Below are 17,114 nucleotides of genomic sequence, written 5' to 3'. Positions count from 1 at the left end.
CAAAGACTTTCACACACATTCAGTTAAAAAAATTCAAACTTGAAGATGCAACTGGTATGAACATGATTTTTTTTTTTTTTTTTTTTTTGATGTAAACTATAAGTTGTAAGAGATCAGTATTGTGTTTCAGCATATTTGATGGATTTTGCTAGTTTGCTTGCTACAGTACTGATTGATGCTAAGATTTGTATGATTTGGTGTGATTTGAGTGAAAGGTGTTCAAGTTTGTTAACATTTATTATTTCTTTGTCAAAGCATTTTGATTTAGTTGATTTATATTGTAGGTAATATAGTGATGGTGAATGAGACGTTAAATGTTAGTTTAAATAACATCTTTATTATATTAATGTGTGTTTATTTTGTCCAATTTTATCTTTAAAGATTATCAACCTATTGCGGACTATTGCTTCTGGAAATACCTCTGCAAACAGAAGAAAATAAATAGTCAAGTCAGTGAGTTGTCTTCTTGCGTCCTTCATTGTTTGAACGCCATCTCAAGTTTGGGCAGAGCAGAATAAAAAAAGCCGGAAAACTTGACAGTTGATAATCATTGCGGCAATGAAGACAGAAGGATCAAAGGCCTAAACGTCTCAGAAAGTTGTTGACGCAGAGAAGAGAATCATCTGAAATCGTCTCGCAATGGCAGAGGAAGCTTTTGGAAAAGCAGTGAAGCAGCTGAAGCAAGAGAGGACCTTGGCTAAAAGTGCATTCACCAGGCAGGCAAACTTCCTCAACAGAGGAGCGAAACACTTGATGAAAAGTGAACTACAAGAGGAGTTCAAAAAGCTAATTTCTGAGGCAAGGAATGTCGGCGAGACAAACGATGAGTATAGAGCTGGTTTACTGGCAGACATTGAAGCGGACATGGCAGGTGGTGAAGAAGCTGAACTTGATAAGCAGCAGCAAACTGATTTCGAGAAGACAATCCATGAATGTGAGGTAAGATTGGAAGAGGTCAGAAAAATTGTCCTGTTCAACTTATGGTCAAGATATGGTAAAGATGAGATGGGAACAGCAATCCAGGAAGCAGAAACAGCCTTTGATAGAGCAGCTGCAACACCCGTTATCGCTGTAAACAGAGATGGTTATGAGTTCCAGCTGGATGGTGTAAGGCCGTCTAATTTGATCCAATGGGGGTACTCGATTAGCGGTGAAGGTCTCACGCGTGTTCCGTCTCTTCCCATGGCAAAGGGATTTTTAATTAAATGCAATACACTTTATCTTATGTATTAGCTCGTTTCATCTGACTCCATAAAATGAAATGGTTTTTCAATGATATCTGTGCATCATTAAATATACATTAATGTTTGACTATTCCTTTTAACTCCAATGAAAATAAAGTCAAAGTCTGTTAGAATAATCAAATATAACAATTTATTATGTCAGGTAAATGTATTATTACAATTCCATAATCAATTGAAAGATAATCAATGCAAACCATCAAATGTTCTAGAACAAAGAGGAAAATCTTTTACCCGACATTGTATGGCTACGTGAGCTGAGAGTCGCGAGACCCTCAACCACACTGGCTAATCTGAATACAGAAAACAGCCCTGAGCTCTCGTTGCATTTTCCTTATATAGCCAGACCTTATTTGATATGTAAAACATGAGTTTAGTGGAAATTTACTGTGTTCCCCCTCCATACTTACTGGGGGTAGAAGTTTGACCATCTGCTAAGAACAGTGGAAATTAGCATTCATGAATTTACACCTTTGGGATGAGTGCCTAGAGACCACATTCCTTTGTGTGCCAGTTATTCCTAAACTCTTAAAAACCTTATTACCTTTTGTTTTACTTATTTGGAAATAGAACACTTGCACCATTCGCACTAAGACATTTCAAATAATACTAAACACATATATAACACTCTATGATATTTGTTCAAATTAAAACCATATATGAACGGTGAATTTTATTTAGTGGTGTGATGTCATGTGATGTCATCATTTGCTTCCGCTGGCGCATGCTCTGCTGCGACAACACAGTCTGTACCCTTCCACGCGTCGTGAGCTCACTTGTCCGCGTCGACGCTTTTGTTTGTTTGTCCTCTCGCTTTGTTTTGTACTGTGTAAGTCCATAAACATTATGGATAACACGATATATGTTGGAAAAATGCTAGGGATCATTGCGATCTTTCTATTGATCACCTGCGATATCAGGTGCGCAGCATTTCATCTGGATGTGCACAGCAGCAACAAAATAACTTACTCCCGTCAAGATCTCCTCTCTCTACGAGACTTTGCCACTCACTGCCCAATATCAATGGATGTGATACCAGCTGACATCCTAACCAAGCCGGGGAAGCGAGGAAGGCGAGGAGGGGTTCGCGTCAGGCTACGGAGGCGCCCCTTTAACCCCCCTCTTCCCTCAGTTGTGATGGCTAATATACAATCTCTCCGGAACAAGATGGACATCCTACATGCCAGATGCCGGGGGGAAAAATCCTTTCGTGAGGCCTGCATCATCGCGCTGTCCGAGACGTGGCTGAAGGACTCCATCCCAGATGAGGAGGTTAGTTTGGATAACTTCACCATTATCAGAGCAGATCGGACGAGTGATTCCGGTAAGGAAAGGGGCGGAGGTGTCTGTGTTTATGTTAACAATCGGTGGTGCAATAACATCAAGATCCATGATAAGATCTGCACACCTGACATTGAAATGCTGACTGTCTCGCTTCGCCCCTACTATCTCCCTCGGGAATTCCCCACGCTGGTAATCAGCTGTGTTTATATTCCGCCTGGTGTTAATACCAACACGGCAGCCGAGCTAGCAGCTCAGAATGTTCATACTATGTTGAATAAATACCCTGAGGCCCCGGTGTTTATTTTGGGGGATTTTAATAGCTGCAAGTTGGACAGTGTTCTTCCATCTTTTAAGCAGTATGTTGATTTCCCCCACTAGGAAAGAAAATATGTTAGATCTGTGTTACGGGAACATAAACAATGCTTATACTGCTCGCGTGCAACCCCCACTAGGCTCCGCGGATCACAACATCGTCTTTTTACTCCCGCAATATAGACAACTGCTGAAGAGAGAAAAGCCAGCTACATATAGCATCGCCCAGTGGACAGAGGAAGCAACCGCACAACTCCAAGGGTCATTTGCATGTACAGACTGGAATATTTTTGATGGCGACCTAGATAAAAAAACGGAGATAATAACGGCTTACATCAAGTTTTGCATGGCAACTAGTATTCCAGTCAAAACTGTGAAAAGATATCCCAACTGAGACCATGGATGACCAGCCAAATAAAACTTAAACTCAAGGAGAAACAACAAGCATTTAATTGTAAAGATTGTTTTTTGCTGATCGCTCTGTGAAAAATGAAATCAAAAAGGCAAAACTTGCATATAAGGACAAATTAGAAAAAGATTTCAGTAGTATGAACACCAGACAGGCCTTTCAGAAGGTGAAAACACTTGCTGGAACCACTTCGAATGCCAGCATTTCTACATCTACTGATCTCAGTTCGTTCACCAAGGACCTGAATACATTTTATGCCAGGTTTGACACCCTGAATTGCACCACTGAATGTGAGAGACTGCTCAGGAGCCTACCCACTCCTGAAGAGCCACACCTTGTCCCCTTAACGGTGGGAGATGTCCATCAGCAGCTCAGGAGGTGCCATACCGGCAAGGCCCCTGGCCCAGATGGAATCACGGGGAGGCTGCTCAAGAATTGTGCCCTGGAGCTATCTCCTGTTCTCCATTCACTTTTCAAAGAGTCACTACAGACAGCAACTGTCCCAACCCTCTGGAAAACCGCCACTATCATTCCTGTACCCAAAAGATCTCGCCCCTGTGAATTGAACCATTACAGACCAGTAGCACTTACTTCAATAATTGCAAAATGTCTTGAAAAACTGGTTTTAAACACTATCCTTCCGGTTGTCTGCCCACAGCTGGATCCTTACCAGTTTGCCTACAAAGCCAAAAGAGGAACAGAGGATGCTGTTGCATGCCTCCTTCATACTCTCCTCCAACATCTGGATTCTCCGGGCCATTATGCCAGGATTCTTTTTATAGACTTCAGCTCCGCCTTCAATACGATACAACGCCACCTCATGATAATTAAACTTCAACAACTTAACGTGCCACCTCTTCTCATTCACTGGATTTATGATTTTCTCAGCGACAGACCACAGGCAGTAAGGGTGGGTAGTATAACATCCCCCACCATTACTGTCAACACTGGAGCCCCTCAAGGGTGTGTCCTCAGCCCTTTCCTATACACACTATATACTGACGACTGCCGTAGCCCTTCCGACATCACAAAGTATTTCAAATACTCAGATGACACAGCCATACTCGCCCTCCTCACTGGCACGGAATCAGTCACAGCATATCACCAATCTGTTCCCCATTTCACCCAATGGTGTACAGACAGTCATCTTCTTCTCAATACCACTTAAAACAAAGGAACTTATCTTGGACACACGTCAAAAATTCTCCTCTGCTCATTGCCATATTTCCATCAGTGGCCAGTCAGTAGACATTGTTGACAGCTTCAGGTATCTTAGCATTATTCTGGACAATAAACTGAATTTTCGCCATCAAACCATAGACATTCACAGGCGCTGTCAACAGAGACTGTTTGTCATACGAAAACTCAGGACTCTCTCAGTAAAACCACATTTTCTTCTACTTTTGTACCGTAGTATCATTGAACCCGTTCTTCTGTACTGTGCCACCTGCTATTTCACTATGCTTTCAATCACTGATAGAAACAAGCTTCTTAAAATCACTAACACTTCCTCAAAAATAATATGCCTTCCCACACCCAATTTGCCGGCTCTCATTGACGCTGCTATCATTCGCAGAGCAAACACCATCATAAAAAATCAGAGCCACCCGCTTAACTCATGTTTCACCCTTCTTCCCTCAGGTCGTAGATATAGACAGCTACCCCATAAAAAATCACGGCTAGGGAGGAGCTTTGTAATTTCAGCCATAAGAGCGTTGAATTCACAGAAAGCCTAATTTATGTGTACAATATGTGTATATGTGTATGTTATAAGTGTTGAATGTTGCTCCTGGTACAGACTGTGGTAACAAATTTCCTCTATTGAGGACAATAAAGAATGAATATGAATATAAATTCTTGTGTGAGTGTGGGTGATCTCTGCAAGAGTGGGGGATGCGGGAGTGTGTGTGTGAGAGGTGTTCAGATGTTAATTTGCAAGCAAGGGCCTTTGTCTTATAGACCTGTGGTGAGGTTGATTCTTTCAACCAGTTCTTCCAGTCTTACAGATCCCTCCTTGACCCCGTGGGTCACATTCAGATACTTAAGGGGTCATAGTAAGACGTTTGTCGTAATCATTGGTGTAACTCAACAATTGTCTTTGCAATGTTAACATCTGTAGAAGCTCATAGGGCTGTGTTCACCTGCAGAACACCTGGCCTTACCAGGTGTATGTAGCTTGGGTCCAGCAGGTGGATGAGGCGTTCAGGCTTTCTTCCGGTGATCCTGTGATGTGAGCAAAGTTCATAGAGTCAATCTGGACCTTTTGACTTGTTCAGTTGACGTGTCATTCCTTAATGGAGAAACTTCCGTTTCCCTGGCACCTTCCCCAGGGCGATAATCTGTCCCTTCTTGACCAATCCTGTCACCTCCAGTGGTGCGGTTGTCTGGACAGACCTCAGTGGGTAAAGGGGCTCTCCTTGGCTTCACACTGCTTTGTGTGAGACACCTGAAAAGCATCTTAAATGTCCGCTTCACGATTGACCACATATGAACTTGAACTCGTGAAGAAATGCATAGAAACGCATAATGCAACAAAACAAAATCATGTCATGTTCAATGTAAAATACCATGTTCTTGTCAGCAAGTGTGAATGGTACATCTGTCTCATATGTTTCTCAAGGTCCTGAATGGTAAGGATGTCTCATGTTAAATATCCAATTCTTATATATATATATTTTTTTGGTCTGAATTATACAAAGGAAATGCAGCAAGAGGTCAGTGTAATCAAAGCAATCAAATAGATCCTATGCATCAAGAAGTCATGTAATAACAACAATACTATTCAATAAATGCATATGTATATAATAATCAGTGTTTGTTCAGGAGTCTTCCAATGCAAGCCACTTATGCAAATCTAAGAAGTGACTTGGAACATGATCAAATGTATTCAAGAATGGAGATTGTTCATTCCTTGCAACAGGTGTGAGATTGTGTGTGTGTGCATCTGTGTGTGAGAGTTTGTGTGAGAGAAAGAGAGAGAGTGTGTGTGTGTGTGTGTGTGTGTGTGTTGTTGGCTAAGTCACAGTCAATGACGGGGTTGAATTGTAAATTCTGTAATTGATCGAAGCGCTCACACGAAGCGATCTATTTAGTTATGATGTTTCTGTTATTAGTGGTTTGTTGAGAAATCAGGGGCCCTCTGACTTTCCAACCACCCTAACAACAACCAGAAAGTTTAAATATTTTGAAATTTAATAGCAGGTCTGCCTCTGCTTTTTGATGCATTGCATTGATTTGTGACTGTAGCCATTAATATGTATATTCCAGTCTTTTCCCATGAGTTGGCAGAGTGTTGTGAATAGCGTATGCTATGTCATGGGATCAGCTTTCTATGTGTGTGAAGCTATCCGGATCTGTGAGTGTGAAGATGCACAATAGATCTTTAGTGAAGTGACACTTTTGGATTCTATGTCATCTTTATCTTCTCATGATGTGTAGTGTTCAGCCTGGATAGACTTGATCTATTCCAGGTGATGATGCTGTGAGGGTGTAGTGATGGAGGTGTGTGTTCAGTGTTCATGTCTAGGAGATGGGTGGAATCTACTCTATAACAATTGTGTTGCAATTTTAGTTCCAGTTCTAAACTGGGAGGCCATGCTAATGTAGTGATGTGCTATTGAGAGATGTAAATGGCCTCTTGAATGGTCTTTTCACCCATCTCCCGAATCTCAGGTTATGTTCTAACAATCGTGAGGTCCGGCCCGTCCTGGCATCCATCCTCCGAGGAATTGCAGAAGTAAACCTGACAGAAACAAATGCAGAGAGAACCACAGTTAATTCTGATGTTTTCAACAGTTTCAAATTCAGACATGTGGAATTCTTTTGCTTGCTCCATTATCATGTCCATTGCAATTTTAATTCCAGCTGTCACATGAAACCGAGTTTTCATTGACCAGGTCTGAATTATTGCTGTTGTTTCAGTGCAGTGTGCGACACCTTAAAGCTGCTCTTGCAGTCGAGCCTTCACAGTCTGCTGTGTCACAGCATTAGAGATCCCAGTTCTCTTACGAGAGGTTCTCTCGTATTGCGTAAGTTTAGCTTACGCTACGGGAAAGATTCATCTTCTCGAGATATTGAAGCCAAAAAATTATCCTTAATTTTGTATTCATTGTCAACGCAGTGCAGCAGCTAGCAGACCTAGAGCAGGCAGTCTTGCGTGCTCATTGGCTGCCCTGCGGGCATCTGCTGCAACCTACCAGTGAGCCCCGCGTGACGTCACGCCCAATGAAGGGCGCTTGCGCCTTCATAGCGTCATAGCCCGCCAGAATGGCCGTGGCTTAGCGTATAAAAGAAGGGGCTGTAGGCTGAATTCCCTGATTTTCGTCTCTTCAACGAAGCCTTTCGCATCGCTGGATCTGAGAGAAGCCGCCGCCGCCGTCGAACAGCGAACAGCCAGCTTAGGACAGCGCTGAGGAAGCCGGCCGTCTTCGCCACCTTCAGCCATCCGTGCGAGCTACGCTATCCGGCGACGTATCCTTTTACTCTGTTGTATTCTCTTCTAGCTTCTCCTAAAAGAGCGCGAGTGCCTTTATAAAGATGCCTCGCATTTCCTGCGGCTCGTGTAGGGCCCCGGAGACAGCCGGAACCTGTGGCCACTGCGACGCGCTCGCCGGAGAACCTCCCTCGAGCCTCGCTCTCGCCTTCCCCGCCTCTCTTCACCGACGCGCAGCTGCCGCTCACGAGCCTCACTGCCGTCGCGTCTGAGGATGAGGTTGAGGGACACGCCACAAGGGACTGCTGTTCTAACCGCGGCTAGCTCTTAGTTATCTGCTTGCGCTACTTAAGCTTACGTAGTTTCCCCCGTGGCTCAGTGGCTAAACTCTAAGCTTTCGCGCCAGAGACCCGTGTTCGATCCCGGCTCTCGCAGCAGAAAAAAATTATGCAGCTCTCCTCTCTGAGCTCGCGACCAGCTTTCTTACGTACAGAAAGCGAGCGCGCGCCCCCGAGCACATGCATCACCGGCGAAAGAAGGAGAGAGTGTGGTTTTTTAAGCTTTCGCGCCAGAGACCCGTGTTCGATTCCGGCTCCCGCAGCAGATAAAATTTATGCGGCTCTCCTCAGCGAGCCGCCGTATTCAGATCGGCTGATCCACCAGATCGGATGGTGTTTTTAATGTAGAAAGGTGCCCACATCTCAGTGTTCACCCCTACACACAAGCACAACACTTCCCGTGTTATTCACAGAGCCCACTCCCTTAAAGCGGGAAACCGCTCGAGTGTTGAACGTAGGAAATGTGTCCACGAGTTTGTGCCCACGCCTATTTTTCTGCCCGCTCTATCACTGAAGACTCATATCAAACTATGAGAGAGAAAGACGCGCGTGTCCCGCTGCGGCCGGACTGCCGTCAAAGTTTATTTCCTTGTCAGTCCCCTTCAAACAGGCTACTGCAGTGGTCCATTTAGCAGCCAACGAGCCGGTTCATTTGCCCTCTCGCACCCAGAGAAATCTCAAAAGAGTATAATGTCTGGTCCGGCTCACGCCGTTGGTGTTTTAAGTGTAGTGAAAGTGCCCACGCCCCAGTGTTCACCCCTACACACAAGCACATCAAATCTCGTGTCACTCACAGAGCACACTCTCATAAAGCGCAGAAAAGCCGCTCGAGTGTTGAAAATAAGAAATGTGTCCACAGGTCTGTGCCCACTATCTGCCCGCTCTGTTACACGGTCAATAAAACAGGTTATGAATGTAAGTCTCGTGCCCGCCGGAGAGCGTTCACGCTTACTAACACACACCTCCCCCCGGGCGCCGCCCGCGCGTTTAAATGTTATCACAAAACGCAGGGCATTGATAAGACGCTCCCCATCCGTTATGATCGGGGCGTCAAATACACTTGTAAGTCTCGTGCCCGCGCTCACGCTTACAGAAAGCTTTTCCGCCCAAAGCGCTGCTCGCGCGTCAAAAAGTGAGAATAAAATGCTCCCCATCCCTTATGATTGGGACACCTCACATAAATCAGACGGTCTCGGCTTTCAGCGAGCAGCCATTGCCCAGAACCGAGAGCGCGCGCGCCGCGCTTTCGGCTCCGGCTCAGTTTCACAAGCCCGCAAATGGCGGCGATCTGAACCCGGAGGCCATTCGCCCCCTAGCGGCTCACATAGCTGCGTGGGAAACTATCCCAGGGATTTCAGAATGGGTTCTGAGCACAATAAGCAGGGCTATACACTTCAATTCATTCGCCGTCCCCCGCGCTTTCGAGCCTGGACCGCGACGATAGTGAATGCGGAAGTAGCACACCTACTTCACGCAGAAATAGCAAAACTGCTGTGCAAAGGGGCTATAAAAAAAAGTACCGCCTTCTCTGAGCGAGTCAGGCTTTTTCAGCCGATATTTTCTCGTACCCAAGAAGGACGGAGCTTTCAAACCTATCCTAGATCTGAGACATTTGAACAAAGTGCTTGCAAGGAGACCGTTCAAAATGCTTACGACCAGAAAAATCCTCGCGCACGTTCGCCCGAGGGACTGGTTTATTTCTCTAGATCTGAAGGATGCCTATTTTCAGATTCAGATATTACCCCGTCAATCAATACACCGTCCTGCCGTTCGGCCTGTCTCTAGCACCCCATACATTTAGGAAGTGCATGGACGCGGCGTGCAGCTCCATGGCCTATTCCGGTGAGGGCAGATCTCCCCTCTCAGGCTCGCGGCTCGATCTGGCATCCCCATCCAGAGCGCTGGTCTCTGCACGCATGGTTGATCAATGGGTACTCATTGCCCTGCTAGAAAGAATGATGAACATGATCACGCAGTCTAGAGCTCCTTCCACGAGAAGGCTCTACGCGTCTAAATGGTCGGTGTTCTCCAAGTGGTGCACCGACAGAGATCTGGACCCGCGGACATGCGAGGTTGCGCATCTGCTCACTTTCCTACAAGAGCTGATGGATAAAGGGAGGTCCCCATCCACGCTCAAAGTTTATGTGGCGGCCGTGGCGGCGTTCGCAGAATCGACGCACGGCCAGTCACTGGGAAGACATGAGCTGGTCATCCGCTTCCTTAGGGGAGCTAGAAGGATGAATCCGCCGCGCCCCCTCGTCGGTTCCTATGTGGGATCTTTCCTTGGTCCTCGAGGCCCTGAAAGCCTTGCCATTTGAGCCACTTGACTCCGTGGAGTTAAAATACCTATCACTAAAAAACGTTTTTCTGACTGCACTGTCATCAGTCAAACGTGTGGGGGACCTGCACGCGCTGTCAATCAGCGCGACGTGTCTTGAGTTCGGGCCGAATGACTCCAAAGTCATCCTCAAACCTAGACATGGCTATGTTCCAAAAGTGATGGGCACTCCTTACAGAGCGCAAGTCATTTCACTGTCGGCTCTGCCAGCGTCAGACAGTGAGACAGACGTGAATCTCCTTTGCCCGGTCAGGGCGCTGAGGTTTTACACTACGCGCTCCGCCTCTTTCAGGCGCACGGAGCAGCTGTTTGTTTCGTTTGGTGGGCGCACCAAAGGTCTCGCTGCCTCGAAACAGACTCTGTCCAGATGGATAGTGGACGCTATAGCGGCCACTTACGCGTCAAAAGGTCTGCAATGCCCTATGGGCAACAGGGATCATTCCACTAGAGGCATGGCCTCATCGTGGGCGTGGTCCAGCGGGATTTCTATCCACGACATATGTGTAGCAGCGGGCTGGAGCTCTCCGTCTACCTTTGTCAGGTTCTATAACCTAGAAGTTCCCGCCCTGCGGGCTAAACTTCTGTCAGTCTAAGCGAGTTGTGCGTTCTGCCCAGATATATCATGCTCAGACCACTCTCACGTGACTCCGCTCTCCTGGTTGAGCTGCACTAGTAGGGATGTGCTATATGCTTATACAGACCAGTGCTCTGCTCTGTATTCCCTATGTGTGCTTATGTACGAGTGATGGACCGCGTGGCTGGCCACCTTATTTTTTCCACTTATTGGGTTCCCCGAGAAACCTCGGCGACTCATGGGTGGTTGCTTGGCGCGCACGGCGTTGACAAAAAGTTCCCGTAGCGTAAGCTAAACTTACGCAATACGAGAGAACCTCTCGTAAGAGAACGTACTCGGTTACTAACGTAACCTCGGTTCTCTCTAGAGAGGGAACGAGTATTGCGTAACCGGCCGTGCTCGCGCCACGAGCGACTTCGCTTCAGTCGACGAAAACCAGGGAATTCAGCCTACAGCCCCTTCTTTTATACGCTAAGCCACGGCCATTCTGGCGGGCTATGACGCTATGAAGGCGCGACCGCCCTTCATTGGGCGTGACGTCACGCGGGGCTCACTGGTAGGCTGCAGCAGATGCCCGCAGGGCAGCCAATGAGCACGCAAGACTGCCTGCTCTAGGTCTGCTAGCTGCTGCACTGCGTTGACAATGAATACAAAATTAAGGATAATTTTTTGGCTTCAATATCTCGAGAAGATGAATCTTTCCCGTAGCGTAAGCTAAACTTACGCAATACTCGTTCCCTCTCTAGAGAGAACCGAGGTTACGTTAGTAACCGAGTACGTTTTCGGGTTTTACAAGTTGCTTTCATTACAGCCAGATCTGTGGGCATGAATTAGTTCATGGTGTCATTCACACGTTTGGTTAGTGCAGGTTTCTAGTTACCTGCAAAAGGCTGTGGTCTGTCTGATGTTTAGTTCACACCCTCCTTGTAAATTTGCTTACCTGTGCCACACTTCTGGGAGTGTTTTTTAAAGGCAAAAAATTAAAACACACCTCCGCCCTTTTGGCACTGGGTAGCAGGTTAACAAAATCGAACTGTAAGGATTGTCACACTTCTCCACTTAATGCCCTGCTTGGCGATTACAATATAATGTATTTTATAATTTGAGTTATAATACAATTACATTATATTTAAGAATATAAATGAAATTATATTATTTCTGGTCTCTGAAGAGTCTCTGCTCGTTCGCATGTCAATACATTTGAATATGAAAAGGCTTTCTGGCTCAGGGCTGATAAGGTGTACATTCGCTGTTTCTCTTTTCTGTTTGCTAGGTTTCGAATACCTTTTTTTCTCATTTAGTCTTTTTAAATGGCCATTTTAACGTTTGATTATTCTTTTGAACTCTTAATTTTAGTTTTATCCGTTTAGATCAGGGAATCTATATCGCTCAGCGTTCCTTCTCCCAAGGCCGCACGGCACACTCCCGTCAGTTCCAATAACCAATTCAGAGGTAATTTGACTAAATATCTGGGATCTGCCGTATTCACACGTGCAATCAGAGATATCTTTACAAGTCCCCTTGAATGCCTCCTCTAGAAATTAAATCAATGTGTCACTTTAGTAGGGACGATTGACCACCAAGAAAGAGGACAGTTTATCAACTCAACTTCCCTTAAAATGGTTTCAGGCCAAGCCCGTGGTCTTTAAACCACGCACGTTTATCCAAAGCGATCACTGACCTAAAACAGTGGATATGGACACACCCAAACCTAGGTTGATTAAACAGCGTTTGCTGATTCTAGTCGGAAATAACTTGTCCCCTCATTCAAGTACACTTAAAATGGTATCGGATATTAGCCGTCGCTAATCTGACGCGAAAGATGTGGAAATATACAAATCCAATAATCTATGGAAAAAAACAGTCTTTCAGAGTCATTCAGAATTAATTCAAACGTAACGATTTACAAATTTGGTATGCGAAACAGCTCCCATAGAGTGGAGATGTAAAGTCTACGTTCTCTAAAGCTTTGAATATGTCACAATGGCGCCTTTTTATACTTGTATTACTCCAGCGTGTTACAATGTTTTAGAGTTTATTCTGCCATCGTTTTTACAGACTCGCCACATGTAGGCCTAACAGCTCCAACAGCTCCTGTATCTGTGTGTTGGATATATTTTAGAGATTACCTTGCCATCGTTTTTGCAGTCTCGCCATATCCCCAACCACCTAACAGTGATAACCAAGCAAAATCTTCTAATTTTCCCACAACTATGTAGCATATCAAATACTTTAGAGATTTACTTTTCAGAGGAACTTAAATAATTTAGTTCCATCGGTGTTAAAGTTTAAGCTTTTAAATGCAATATAGAGTTTTTCAAGATTAGTTTAAGTTTAGTATAGGATATTGATGTTTTTAATGTGGCTTTGGGCCCACCGGTGGGACGGTGAAACAAAGGGTTAAGCGTTTTGAATGCAGCATGGCTTTAGCATTTAGCATTAGCTTCGTTTTTTAAGTAGCATGGGCAATACCGTACTAGCATTTAGCATAGTCTCCTTTTGGAAGCAGCATGGAAAATAGCATTTAGCTTAGCCTCATTTTGGAAGCAGCATGGACAATAGCATTTAGCTTAGCCTTGAGATCCGATTTTAGCCTGTAAATCATATCATCCTGTTTTTCCAAATTTAGCTTTTTATAAACGATGCATCATCGACCTGCCTTTTATTTGTAAAATCATGTGTTTTCCGATCGTTTACAAACTTAGATTTTTCTTTCTGTTGTTTGCTGATTCTCTTCACGTGTTGCTGGTTTGTTTCAACAAAGCCAATACAACAATGGCGACAAACATGCGGCTGATTTGAAAACTTTTAGGGTTTGTTTTACAGCTCCTCATCAAGTAACGTTACACGAAAAACATTTGGAAGATGTTATTCCGATTTTAGGTTTCGTTTTTTGTTGCTTAGGCAAACAAGGATATCTTTAATCTATTAACAAGGGTTTTCATTCTTCATCTGCGCTGCCGCTATCACGTCCTCACGTATTTCAGTTCCGGACTAAACAAAGGGCTTTCCGACCCGTAACAATGCAAACAACATTTTCTCAACACTTGTAAAAAGGGCAGAAAAAGTTGACTTACCACAGCGGCAGAAGAAAGAGATGTTCAAACCTCGTGTTGATTTTAAAATCCCCATACTTTGCTGGAAAAGACGTTGCTCGCGAAATTCATTTGTTGCGACATCACGTCGGGGTCACCAATTTGTAAGGCCGTCTAATTCGATCCAATGGGGGTACTCGATTAGCGGTGAAGGTCTCACGCGTGTTCCGTCTCTTCCCATGGCAAAGGGATTTTTAATTAAATGCAATACATTTTATCTTATGTATTAGCTCGTTTCATCTGACTCCATAAAATGAAATGGTTTTTCAATGATATCTGTGCATCATTAAATATACGTTAATGTTTGACTATTCCTTTTAACTCCAATGAAAATAAAGTCAAAGTCTGTTAGAATAATAAAATATAACAATTTATTATGTCAGGTAAATGTATTATTACAATTCCATAATCAATTGAAAGATAATCAATGCAAACCATCAAATGTTCTAGAACAAAGAGGAAAATCTTTTACCCGACATTGTATGGCTACGTGAGCTGAGAGTCGTGAGACTGGCTAATCTGAATACAGAAAACAGCCCTGAGCTCTCGTTGCATTTTCCTTATATAGCCAGACCTTATTTGATATGTAAAACATGAGTTTAGTGGAAATTTACTGTGTTCCCCCTCCATACTTACTGGGGGTAGAAGTTTGACCATCTGCTAAGAACAGTGGAAATTAGCATTCATGAATTTACACCTTTGGGATGAGTGCCTAGAGACCACATTCCTTTGTGTGCCAGTTATTCCTAAACTCTTAAAAACCTTATTACCTTTTGTTTTACTTATTTGGAAATAGAACACTTGTACCATTCGCACTGAGACATTTCAAATAATACTAAACCCATATACACTCACCTAAAGGATTATTAGGAACACCTGTTCAATTTCTCATTAATGCAATTATCTAATCAACCAATCACATGACACTGTCTTCAATGCATTAAGGGGTGTGGTCCTGGTCAAGACAATCTCCTGAACTCCAAACTGAATGTCAGAATGGGAAAGAAAGGTGATTTAAGCAATTTTGAGCGTGGCATGGTTGTTGGTGCCAGACGGGCCGGTCTGAGTATTTCACAATCTGCTCAGTTACTGGGATTGTCACGCACAACCATTTCTAGGGTTTACAAAGAATGGTGTGAAAAGGGAAAAACATCCAGTCCTGTGGGCGAAAATGCCTTGTTGATGCTAGAGGTCAGAGGAGAATGGGCCGACTGATTCAAGCTGATAGAAGAGCAACTTTGACAGAAATAACCACTCGTTACAACCGAGGTATGCAGCAAAGCATTTGTGAAGCCACAACACGCACAACCTTGAGGCGGATGGGCTACAACAGCAGAAGACCCCACCGGGTACCACTCATCTCCACTACAAATAGGAAAAAGAGGCTACAATTTGCAAGAGCTCACCAAAATTGGACAGTTGAAGACTGGAAAAATGTTGCCTGGTCTGATGAGTCTCGATTTCTGTTGAGACATTCAGATGGTAGAGTCAGAATTTGGCGTAAACAGAATGAGAACATGGATCCATCATGCCTTGTTACCACTGTGCAGGCTGGTGGTGGTGGTGTAATGGTGTGGGGGATGTTTTCTTGGCACACTTTAGGCCCCTTAGTGCCAGTTGGGCATCGTTTAAATGCCACGGCCTACCTGAGCATTGTTTCTGACCATGTCCATCCCTTTATGGCCACCATGTACCCATCCTCTGATGGGTACTTCCAGCAGGATAATGTGCCATGTCACAAAGCTCGAATCATTTCAAATTGGTTTCTTGAACATGACAATGAGTTCACTGTACTAAAATGGCCCCCACAGTCACCAGATCTCAACCCAATAGAGCATCTTTGGGATGTGGTGGAACGGGAGCTCCGTGCCCTGGATGTGCATCCCACAAATCTCCATCAACTGCAAGATGCTATCCTATCAATATGGGCCAACATTTCTAAAGAATGCTTTCAGCACCTTGTTGAATCAATGCCACGTAAAATTAAGGCAGTTCTGAAGGCGAAAGGGGGTCAAACACAGTATTAGTATGGTGTTCCTAATAATCCTTTAGGTGAGTGTATAAAACTATATGATATTTGTTCAAATTAAAACCATATAAATTCTTGTGTGAGTGTGGGTGATCTCTGCAAGAGTGGGGGATGCGGGAGTGTGTGTGTGAGAGGTGTTCAGATGTTAACTCTTAGGGGACCAGGGTGTTTTTGGGGCCCTTGGGATGTTTTGACAAGCACTAACATTTGTGCTTTTGTCAGTTATTTATAAACATGTTAATGGCAAAGGTGTAAATTCACTCTATATAGCGCATACGGGGCTACCATAATATATGATCAACATGTATGTACATGTTTGTATTTTTAAGAGAATAATGTTTATGCGTGGTTATTGAAAAAAATAAAAATGAAAGTTGCTGAAATAAGACCACAAAACACATACTAAATATGTGTCCACAAGACTTTTGACTAATGGATGTTGTCGCTTCGAGTTCTGGCTTCAAAATGATGTGAAAACCATCCTGCCTTATTGTTCTGTAAGGACTGGGCCAGGGTGAATCTGAATAACTAAATACCTTCGTGCTAAAATCCCAAAGCCTTTAGCCCCAAAAGGCCTGGAACTTGAAAAAACACACACAAACACACACACACACACACACACACACACACACACACACACACACACACACACACACACACACACACACACCTCCCCCACAAATGAAGCCTGCTCAGGACAGAGCGTGGTTTCCTGTTACGAGACACTTGTATGACTGACTTGGAATTTGATGTTCAAAGAGTAAGAAACTTCTTTTCTTTAAAAGACATTTAACCCGATATATTCTATGTGTTTTTATGTGTGTCCATTTGCCCATGTCACATTGTAATGACTATAATTTGTCCGTAACTTAAAAGTGAATTAAAAATACACCTAGGGTATTTATAATTCACTTTTAAGTTACGGACAAATTATAGTCATTACAATGTGACATGGGCAAATGGACACACATAAAAACACATAGAATATATCGGGTTAAATGTCTTTTAAAGAAAAGAAGTTTCTTACTCTTTGAACATCAAATTCCAAGTCAGTCATACAAG

The sequence above is a fragment of the Rhinichthys klamathensis genome, unplaced genomic scaffold, assembly GCF_029890125.1.
Source record: "Rhinichthys klamathensis goyatoka isolate OS25496 unplaced genomic scaffold, OSU_Roscu_1.1 h1tg000242l_1, whole genome shotgun sequence".
NCBI lineage: Eukaryota > Metazoa > Chordata > Actinopteri > Cypriniformes > Leuciscidae > Rhinichthys > Rhinichthys klamathensis.
Note: the sequence above shows the minus strand (reverse complement) of the source record.